Genomic DNA, 12,120 nt, shown 5'->3' on the forward strand with positions numbered 1-12,120 from the left:
AGACTCCATGCACTTTCCATATGAGAAAGTCCTTGCATCTTGGAAACTGGATGGTAGAAATCTGCTTGTGACCTGACCTCAGTGGCTGGCAATTGCATGGAGAAATCCTGCAATACTAGTTCTGTGACAGGGATAAATTAAAACATCTCCTGTACCAGGAAGTAGGGTGGCAAGAGAGTCCTGTGGAAAGCTGAATAATGAACTGCATTTCCTAATGCACACATGAGTGTAAGATCTGATTACATACAACAGGTTTGAGAAAAATATGGCACCATCAAACAAATTTAACCAGTGTTACCTAGTCTGTTTCAGTATTATAGCATTGAAAGTTAGGAATTACAACTTGTGTTTGCACAGAGGATAAGAGAGCATGGAACAGGGGAAAGAACTGAATCTCTAAGAAGGGAGAGGCATTTCATGCTTTCTCTTTATCAGGCAGCATGGTGAATGGGTAGGATTTGAGGATTTTTAAAAATATTTTCATTTTTTGAGAATAGTATTTGAGAAAGTAGATTTTTTTTCTCAGTTGAGTAAGGAATGATATAGTATATAGTCAGTGGAACGGAAGATTCCTGCCCTAGAGGGGATCTTTGATCAATTTGGGAGACAAATAGGAAGAAAAAATCTTTAAAAGCAATTTTCAGCTCTTCCTCCAACTCCCATAGTTGGAGGGCTTTGTTCACAATATACATGATGAGGAAGGAGGAGGTAGATACTACCTTTACCCCTTCCCACCTCCATGTACACAGAAAGGCTGGTCTGAAAAGTTCTATTCTTCCCCAAGGATTAGTGGCTACGGCAAAGTCTAACAACTTCAGGGTGATCCATGTTCTCATATTCTCTGACTCTCCAACACCCCACCACCTCTTAACTAAGAGTGCCTCAGATGCTTGAATTCCATTTTTTTTCCTGAGTCTTATACTCCAAACTTTTTCCCCTGACTACTTATAGCAGTCATATCCTAAGGAATAAATAATCTGCAAAACTAAAGACACTTGTGTAGAAGTGAGTTTGCCTCTAAAATTCAATAAAATTCATGACTTGCCATAAGGGACCTTAGAAATAATATGATCCACTTTCCTTCTCTATATAAGGGAATTCCAGATATCTGGATACCCTAAGTATTTCCTCTTGCTTTGTTATTTTGTTGCTGATCCAAAAGAGTAGTTAGAAAATATGAGGTGTGTTTTGCCTATTTTAATTGGGGGGAAGAAGAGAATGTTTGTGGAGGAAGAGGAGAACAATTGATAGTAATACCCAAAAGAAAAGGAAAAAGAAGATCAAAGCACTTTTTAAAAATACCAAATATTGGGGCAGCTAGGTGGCGCAATGGATAGAGCACCAGCCCTGAAGTCAGGACCACCTGAGTTTAACTTTGATCTCAGACAGTTAATATGTCCTAGCTATGTGATCCTGGGCAAGTCACTTAATCCCAATTGCCTCAGCAAAATTAATAATAATAATAATAAATTTAAAAAATAAAATAGAAAATATTTTTCCAAATACATGCAAAGATAATTTTCAACATTCACCTTTACAAAATCTTGGATTCCAAATTTTTCTCCCTCTCTACTTTCTCTCTTCTCCCAGAGACAGCAAGTATTCCAATATAGGTTAAACATGTGCAATTCTTCTAATTTACAATACCAAATTTTCCATATTCAACATGCTGCACAAGAAAAATCAGATCAAAAGAGGGGAAAAACATGAAAAAGAAAAAAAAATAAGCAAACAACAACCACACAAAAAAGCGAACTTTGATCCACATTCAGTATCCATAGTTCTCTCTCTGAATGTTGGCACTCTATTGGAAATACCTTGAATCACCTCATTGTTGAAAGGAGCCAAATCCATCACAGTTGATCATCATATAATCTTGTTATTATGTATGATGTTCTTTTGGTTCTGATCATTTCACTCAGCATCAGTTCATATAAGTCTCTCCAAGACTCTCTGAAATCATTCTACTGATTGTTTCTCATAGAACAATAATATTCCATAACATTCATGTACCATAACTTATTCAGCCACTCCCCAACTGATTGCCATCCACTCAGTTTCTAGTTCCTTGACATTACAAAAAGGGCTGCTATTATAGCATGTTTCTAAATGCAGAGAATAAGAGACATTGTGCTAATCACTGAGACTACAAATACAAACCAAAAAAAAAAAACCGTTCCTGTCCTCAAGAAGCTTACATTCCTTTTTTCTTTTTTTTTTTTTATAAAGCTTTTTATTTTCAAAACACAAGCATAGAGAGTTTTCAACATTCAGCCTTGCAAAATCTTGTATTCCAAATTTTCTTTTGCCTCTCTTCTCCTCACCTCCTCCCTTGGATGGCAAGTAATCCAATATATGTTAAAAATGCAATTCTTCTATACATATTTCCACAGTTATCATGCTGCACAAGAAAAATCAGATCAAAAAGGAAAAAAAATGAGAAAGAAAACAAAATGCAAGCAATCAACAACAACAAAGGTGAAAAACTATGTTGTGATTCATACTCAGTTCCCACAATCCTCTCTCTGGGTGCAGATGGCTCTCTCCATCACAAGCCTATTGGATTTGCCCTGAATCATTGCATTCTTGAAAAAAGCCATGCCCATCAGAATTGTTCATCACGTAGTCTTGTTGTTGCCATGTACAATGTTCTCTTGATTCTACTCCACTTAGCATCAGTACATGTAAGTCTCTCCAGGCCTTTCATCTTGCTCATCGTTTCTAATAGAACAATAATATGCCATTACACTTATGTGCCATAATTTATAAAGCCATTCTCCAATTGATAGGCATCCATTCAGTTTCCAGTTTCTTGCCTAATATATTACAAAAAGGGCTGCTACAAACATTTTTGCACATGAGTCCTTTCCCCCTTTTTGTGATCTCTTTGGGATATAAGTCCAGTAGGGACACTGCTGGATCAAAGGGTATGCCCGGTTTGATAGCCCTTTGGGCTTAGTAAGGAGCTTACATTTTTAATGGGTTAAGATACATATAATGTGAAGGTAAAAAACTAGATGGGAGTTAGGAAGAAGGCATGGTAGTTTTGGGAGAAACAGCATGTACACAGAGAAAAGTTAATAGAAAATATAGAGAGTAATACTGAAAAATGGGAGAGGGAATCAGTAAAAACCTTGCATATGAGATAGCATTTGGACTGAACCAGGATTTTAAGAGAAATAAGGATGAGGGGAAAAACTATAAGGGAAGACTGTGAGCTGAGACTGGCCACAAACTATATAGTTGAGCAGATAAGAAGCTGTTACTTTTATTTGTTTGTTTTACTTTATTTCAAAAGGATATCTGCCTCTCCATTCAATTTCCCCTGCAACTCCCCCCACCATCCTCTCCACACACAAGGACAGAATTTATAATGAGAACAAATATTATAGATATGAAAGCCTCTTAATGATTCCCAGTAAGTCCAATCCTGTGAATATATTAAACATGAAAATAATACACTAAGTAAATAAGGTTAAATTTCTCAACCAAACAAGTTATATGTTCCATAACTTGATTTAGTTCAGAGCCGTTAGTCTTTAGAAGTTCTGAGAAACTCCCAGTCTACCCAACAGTCCATCCATCCCATCTTCCTCTCCAGAGTTGAGAGAGAAAGGGCTGACAGTTTAGCTAATTCTATTTCCAGGAGGTGAAGGTCATTAACATGGTCAATCCGACAATAAAGCCGCCAATTTAGGGTTTGTGAAAACGTCCTGGCCTAAAGTTTACTTTTGATTAGAAAAATGCTTCTTTTTAGTAATTAGAAGTGTGAAGAAAGGGAAAACTGATCTAGGCCTAGGGGCATCTGTTTTCAGAAAACTCATTGATATGCTAATTATGCATCCTGGAAACACTGTCTCCCTAAGGAATCAAAAACCTTGAATTATAGGCCTGATTTTTCCAGTAAAGACCATTTTCACCAGAGGCAAACAATTCACCGGTTTGGTCTCAGATTCCCTTTCTAAAAAGAAAAAATTATGGGATTCAATGATATACTTTATCAAGACAGAGCTATAAGAATTTCTATAGACAATAAAAAAAGACCAAAACACTTTTTATTTTCAAAATCTATGAATGATAGTTTTCAACCATTACCCTTGCAAAACTTTGTGTTCCAAATTTTTCTCTGCCTCCCTTCCCCCCACTCCCTTCCTTAGATGTCGAGTAATCCAATATATATTAAAAATGTGGAATTCTCTATACATATTTCCACAATTATCATGTTGCACAAGAAAAATCAGATTGAAAAGAAAAAATGAGAAAGAAAACAAAATGCAAGCAAACAACAACAAAAAGTGAAAATGCTATGTTGTGATCCACATTCAGTCCCCACTCTCTTCTCTCTGGATGTAGATGGTTCTTTCCATCACAAGACCATTGGAACTGGCCTGAATCATCTCATTGTTGAAAAGAGCCGCGCCCATCAAATTGATCATTAAATAATCTTCTTGTTGCTGTGACTATGTTCTCTTGGTTCTACTCACTTCAATTACCAACAGTAGAGATTCTATATTACAAATCCCAACTTACAGGAAAGGAAACTGAGGTTTAGAAAATTTTAAGGATTAAACCTAGAGAAGGCTCTAAGCTTCTTGCTGATATGAACACACAAGTGATTGCAATTTTCCTTTTTTTTCCTTTAAAAAACAACAACATTGCTAAATTTTGATTTTTTTGTCATTTTCATTTCCTAGTGAAAGGATAGCCATCCTGTATCCCTACGTAGAGAAAGCATTCTTTATACCAGAGACAGAGTGGCAGAGAAAGGGAGTGGAAAAGGAGAGAGAGAGAGAGAGAGAGAGAGAGAGAGAGAGAGAGAGAGAGAGAGAGAGAGAGAGAGAGAGAGAGAGAGAGAGAGAGAGAGAGAGAGAGAAAGAGAGAGAGAGAAAAGGAGGGAAGGAAGGAGGAAGACACAGAGACAGAATAGAGAGAGAGAGAGAGAGAGAGAGAGAGAGAGAGAGAGAGAGAGAGAGAGAGAGAGAGAGAGAGAGAGAAACAGACACAGAGATAGAAACAGAGACAGCAGAGACACAGAGAGAAAGACAGAGAAACAGAACCGAGATAGGGAGACAGAAAAACAGAAAATGACAGAGACAGAGAGACAGACACAGAAACAGACAGACAGACAGAAAAAGACACAGAAACAGAGAGAACAGAATAAGACAGAGACAGAGACAAAGACAGAGAAAGACAGAGTCAGATAGAGACACATACAAAGAGACAGAGAGAAACAGAAAGACAGAGAGACAGAGATAGAGAAACAGAGAAGCAAACAGAGAGAGGGAGACAGAGAAGAAGAGAGAGACAGAGACAGAGAGACAGAAACAGAGAGGGAAATAAAGAGGCACAGAAACAGACACACATTGAGAGAAAATGAAGAAGGGAAAGAGACAGAAAGAGATGGAGAGAGGAGAGAGGGAAATGAAGAGAAAGATTCAGAGAGAAAGAGAAGGGAGGGAGGTAAAACACATCAACACTTCAACATAGAGTTAATGTAAACTCCAACAGCTCTCCTCTGTGACCTCAGCAAAGAAAAGCTGAAGAAGGGAGGACAATTTTCAAACCTTACACATAAATGCCCTGCCCCAGTCTTGAAGGGTCCTTTGTCTACATTTGGATAAATCCAAATACCACAAACACCAGTTTGAATAGTTGGATTTAAGAGGAGTTACAGATCTTTTTTAAAAAACGACAGCTCACCTCTATTTTCTGTTTAGAGGCTTTCATTGAGTTGATACTACTGGGAAATGAGTTCTATTCCTTACAGGGCTTGACAGGGACCCTGGAAGGGAAAGATGGAAGAAAGAGCTTAGGGTCAGGAGATCTGGGTTCAAGCCTTTCCTGTGCTACTCACTAACTCTCTGACTTGGGCTGGTGACCTTCCTGTATTGGGTTTCTGTCAAATGAAAGGAATGGGATCTCTAGGAGATCTTCTCTAAGGTCCCTTCCAACTCCGACACTCCAGAGAAATATGGAAAGGAAACAATGGAAAAAGTATCACATATCATCATCATTTTACTCAGAAAATAATTTTCTATTTCTCAGAATGAAATGCTGTTAGACAAAAGGATAAAAACTAAATTGCTTCTAGACGATGTTGTAATTAAAACTTTCCACAGATCTTGTCCCCTTCCTTTGACCTCTGAACTTTCCCCACTTCCTATTACTGGAGGAGCAGACTCCCCCCATCCTCTGCTTGGGCCATGGAGAGAATCAAACATCTCCCTGCAGCAAACACACGCCCACACACTCAAATTCCCATGAAAAGCCAAACCGAGGGGACTGGAGGAAGAGAGAAAGAGAGAGACAGAGAAACAGAGACAGAGGGGAAAGATAAGAAGAGAGAGAAACAGAGAAACAGATTCACTGAGATAAAGGTGATTGAGACAGAGAGACACAGAAAGAGAAAGAGAAATAGTGACACAGAGTGGTTGAGACAGAGAGAAACAAAGGCAGAGAAAGAACAAGGGACAGAAAGACACAGAGAGATAGAGGCAGAGAGATTGAGAAAAAGGAGATAAAGACACAAAGAAATAGACAGGGACAGGGACAGAGACAGAAAGAGACACACAGAGAGAAACAGAGAAGGAGAGAGAGAAAGAGATAGGGAAGGAGAGAGAAAGAAAGAGACAGAGACAGAGTGGGGGATAGAGGGAGGAAGGGAGGGAGAGAGACAGAGACAGAGGCAGAGATATTGAGAAAAAGGAGATAAAGACACAAAGAAATAGACAGGGACAGGGACAGAGACAGAAAGAGACACACAGAGAGAAACAGAGAAGGAGAGAGAGAAAGAGATAGGGAAGGGGAGAGAAAGAAAGAGACAGAGACAGAGTGGGGGATAGAGGGAGGAAGGGAGGGAGAGAGACAGAGACAGAGGCAGAGATATTGAGAAAAAGGAGATAAAGACACAAAGAAATAGACAGGGACAGGGACAGAGACAGAAAGAGACACACAGAGAGAAACAGAGAAGGAGAGAGAGAAAGAGATAGGGAAGGGGAGAGAAAGAAAGAGACAGAGACAGAGTGGGGGATAGAGGGAGGAAGGGAGGGAGAGAGACAGAGACAGAGGCAGAGATATTGAGAAAAAGGAGATAAAGACACAAAGAAATAGACAGGGACAGGGACAGAGACAGAAAGAGACACACAGAGAGAAACAGAGAAGGAGAGAGAGAAAGAGATAGGGAAGGGGAGAGAAAGAAAGAGACAGAGACAGAGTGGGGGATAGAGGGAGGAAGGGAGGGAGAGAGACAGAGACAGAGGCAGAGATATTGAGAAAAAGGAGATAAAGACACAAAGAAATAGACAGGGACAGGGACAGAGACAGAAAGAGACACACAGAGAGAAACAGAGAAGGAGAGAGAGAAAGAGATAGGGAAGGGGAGAGAAAGAAAGAGACAGAGACAGAATGGGGGATAGAGGGAGGAAGGGAGGGAGAGAGACAGAGACAGAAGCAAAGAAATTGAGAAGAGGGAGATAGAGACACAGAAAGAGATAGACAAGGATAGAGAAAGAGAGAGACAGAGAGAAGGGGAGAAAAAGAAAGAGGAGGGGAGAGAAAGAAAGAAACAGAGACGGGGTGGAGAGAGGGAGGGAAGGAGAGACAGAGAGAGACAGAGAGACGGAGAGGCAGGCAGAGACAGAGACAGAGAGAAGGAGAGATTATTACCTTAATTTTAGACCCACCACCCAATTTCTTTTAGATTTCAGTTGTGTGGACAGTATTTTTTCTCTCAAAGTCACCCATACCTCCCACCTTTCCAGAATCATAGAAGCTACAGTTGAAAGGGGATTTACATGGCCCTCTAGTACAGCTCATGCACAAAAGAAACTCCCACTATAAAATGGCATCCAATCTTTACTTGAAGACCTCCAAGGAGGGGGACCTCACCTGGCAAACCATTTTGGACAGCTCTAATTGTTAGGAAGTTTTTCCTGACATCAAGCCAAAATTAATCTCTTTACCCCTGCCACCTATGACCTTCTAGACTAGATGATAATGTTTGTTATTTGTTACTTCCTCTCCTCTAAATCTCCCCCTGAGCTTAGTGCAATGTGAATTTGGTTTTTGGATTTTTTTTTTTAACCCATTTCCCATTTCAGGCAACCACATGCACGCTCGGACATTCTCCCCCACATCCCCTTCTTACTCTCTTCTCTGACCTTTTCATGTCCCACTCCTCCAAAGGCTTGGCTCTAAGGTGGGGCATTTAATCCTCAGCCCTGGACAGATCAATTAACTCTATTTGCCTCACTTTACATAATTGTAAAATTGAAATAATAACAACACCTACTTAGCAGGATTGGGAGGAACAAATGAGATAATATTTATAAAAAAGACTTAGCAGAGTGCCTGAGATGTGTAGGTACTGTATAAATGCTTATTTCCTCCCTCTTCCCCTTTTGAGACCAGACAGAACAAGACCTCCTTTTTCTAAATGGTAACCCTTCAATCCCTTCGCCATCCTGGTTACCCTCCTTCTGACACTCTCCTGATAATCAACATCTTTTTTCTTTTTCTTTTTTTTAATAATAGCTTTTTGTTTTCAAAATACATGCAAAAATAGTCTTCAATATTCACCCTTGCAAAACCTTGTGTTCCAAGTTTTTTCTCCTCCCCTAAACAGCAAGCATCCAATATAGATCAATATCTTTTTGAAACAATGATGTCCTGAGCTGAATACAATACTATAGAGGTAAAGAGATCATAAAGCAGTGGGGTCATCGCTTCCCTTTTCTTGGAAGCTGTACCCTTTTGAATGCAGTCTCAAGATGATTATATTAACTTTTGGGACTACTACATCATGGTGGATTCAATGAGCTTGCAATCCATGAAAGCCTTTGGGATAACTGTTGTCTAACCATTTTGTACCCAAGCAAATGTCTGATTTATAGACTTCTATTAGATTCAGCCCAGTGCTTTAAACCATCAAAATCAGATCCCAAATCATCTTTCTATCCAGTTCTTGCCTTTACTCTGCCTTTGGCTCTGTCTCTTCTCTGCCTAGTTCTTTACCAATAATGGTCCAGAGGGTTGGTCTCCTGATAGAGAAGTATACCTCAGGGACTAAGAGAAGGAGCAAAGGGCAAGAACTTGCAGGAAAAATGATCTAATTCTTCAAAAAATGAAAATAAAAAATAAAAAGATGGGGGAGCATCCGAGTTGGCAATGGATAGAGCCTCCAAATCCAAATTCAGCCCTATTAGCTGTATGATACTAAGCAAGTCACTTAACTCAGATTGCCTCTCCATGTCTCCCATAAAAGCCTATCCAGAATTTGGCCTAAGATACATCAAACTAGATCCTTTAGATTCATGCTTTGGTGACTGGCACCTATGTTGTGATATAATTAACCTTCACTGCCTGGTGTAGAATAAATGAATGAAAAAAATAGATGAATTAATGAATTTATTTTTAAAAATTTAAGTTCCTACTCTATGCCAAACTCTGGGTGCTAGGGATACAATTACCAAAGGGAGATTCTTTTGGGGGGACATAATAAATCTAGGGAGTGGTACCCAGGGAAGGGGGTTTGGATTGATATTCCTCTACAACATAAATGGAGTCATCTCGAATTCTGACAAGTGATCTTCAACCTCAGACAGTCTGGATTCAGACTACCACATGCTTTCTGGCCATGGGCATCCATCTACCTTCTTCCTTTCCATGCTAACTTTTCTTTTTCGAAGGTAACTTCATTAAAGACAAGGATTGTCTTTCTTGCTCATATTTACACATTGTGAATGCACAGTGCCTCATTTAATACTTTTATTTATTTCAATTTTCTTAGGGTTGTATAATAAATAAATGCAAAATAAAGTCATCAAATACAAATACAAGGAGGAAAAGGAGAACCAGAATCACTTGGGGATGCGTGGGTGAGAGTATCAGAAAGCCTTAGGAAACATTGGAGTTGATCCTTGAAGGAAGTTAGGAATTCCAAGAGGAGAAAATAAGGCAGGGGAACATTCCAGGCATGGGAACAGGCTGCTTACAAAGCTCTTTGTTCAGAAGAGAGCTTATAGATAATAAGGACCTAATGAAAGTTTGTTGAATTTACATAAATTAGGAACATATGAGCATAAATTTAAAACTACCAGGGACCTTAGAAGTTACTGACAATCCCAAACTGCTTGTTTTACAGAGGAGAATCCTGAGGCTGGTGCAGTTAACAGCAGTCTGAATATATAAACCCAATCCTTCTGACATCAAATGCCTTTGTATGAATTGCCTCTGATTTACAGAGAAGAAACCAGATTGTAATTTATCTATGGTTATTCATGCAGCTAATCAATGATAGAATACAAATTTCAAACTAGATTTTCTGGCTCTAACAACAACATTTTTCTATCTTTTTAGAACCTTAAAATAACTCTGGGAGGGCAAGTATTCTATTTTATAAATAAACAAATTGAGGCCGACAGGTGATACATTGGATGTCAGAGAAACAGAATCTGAACTTTGATCTCTCATTTCCAAGTTTTGGCCCTCTATTCACTTTGCAACCTTACTTCCACCTTCCTCAAGTATTTGAAGGGTTGTCAAGTGGAGAAAGGATTAGATTTCTTTTATCTGACCCTGGAGGGCCCAAGCTAGGACAATGGGTAGGAGCAGCAAAGGCTTGAAATCAGGGAAATTTTAGAACTATCCTAAAATGGTATGGATTGCCTTGAGATGTTTACTCCTGACAAAATTATGTGATGATAACTGTGATGGAATTGGCTCTTTTCAACAATGATGTGATTCAAGGAAATTCCAATAGTGAAATGGTGGAAAGGGTCATCCGCATCCAGAGAAAGAAATATCAAGACTGAATGTGGATCAAAGTCTAGAATTTTCACCTTTTTGTTGTTGCTTTTTGTTTACTTATTTTTTTTTCTTTCTCATTTTTTCCCTTTTGATCTGATTTTTCTTGTATAGCATAACAAATGTGCAAATGTGTTTAGAAGAATTACACATGCTCAATTTATATCAGATTGCTTGCTGTCTTGGAGAAAGTGAGAGAGGGAGACAAATTTGGAACACAAAGTTTTACAAAGGTGAATGTTGAAAAATATCTTTTCATCTATTTGGAAAACTAAAAAGCTATTATTTAAAAGAAAAGAAAAAGAATGTTGCTCCTTCATGGTGGTCCTCAAGCAGAATATGGACAATCATTTGTGGGCTTTGCTGAAGTGAGGATTCCTTTCATGTAGAGGGTAGACTATATGGCTGCTAAGTTCTCTTCCAACTCTCAAATTCTGTGATTCTTTGCCCATTCTATTTCACCACGCAGCCTTATAAATTCAGCCTTCCCACCCACCCTCCAGCCCCCCTCATCAAAAGCACAAGTGTAGGCTTGTCCTTTGCCAGCTTTGCTCCTGTACTCCTCCCCTTTCCCCAACTCCCCAGGCTACCCTAGTCTGACTTCTCTTGGGAATGAGAGCCAAGTCAGGAGTCAGGAGACCTGTGCTCAATGATGACTAACTATATGGCCCTGGGCAAGGACCACAACCTCACTGACCCTCAGTTTTATCATCTAGAAAATGGGGCTAATAACTGAACTACATTCCTCACAGAGTTGTAAGGAAAGTACTTTGTAAACCTTAAAGTCAACATAGCCATGAATTGTCATTAAATCTGTATCCAAGGTATGCTGGTTTAATAAATGGATCTCAGGAGGACCTGAGTTCCAATCTGACCTCAGACACTTACACTTCCTAGCTGTGTGACCCTGGGCAAGTCACTTAACCCCAAATTGCCTCAACAAGAAAAAAAAAAGAAAAGAAAGAAAGGAATTGTTTCCTCTGACCTTATCATTTTAGAATTATTAGATTCAGAAGTGGAAGGGATCTTAGCAGTCAACTTGCCCAACTCCCTAATCTTACAAAAGAGTAAACTGAGGTAGAGATAGAGAAAGCTAACTCACCAAATTCCTGTCATTTTAGTAGAAAAGATTGAACTCATGATCTCCTACTTGTTTTAATCCAAACTCTGCCCCTTGGCAATACAGGATTTAAAGCTGAATGAGATCTTGGAAAAAGCAAAGTGGAGTACAGGGAAGATCTTTGGTTCCAAAGTCTATTGCTCTGAGTTCAAATCACATGTGAACTTGGGCAAGCCGAGTAGTATTTGCTAAGCACC

Source organism: Sminthopsis crassicaudata, chromosome 1 (assembly GCF_048593235.1).
Source record: "Sminthopsis crassicaudata isolate SCR6 chromosome 1, ASM4859323v1, whole genome shotgun sequence".
Lineage (NCBI taxonomy): Eukaryota > Metazoa > Chordata > Mammalia > Dasyuromorphia > Dasyuridae > Sminthopsis > Sminthopsis crassicaudata.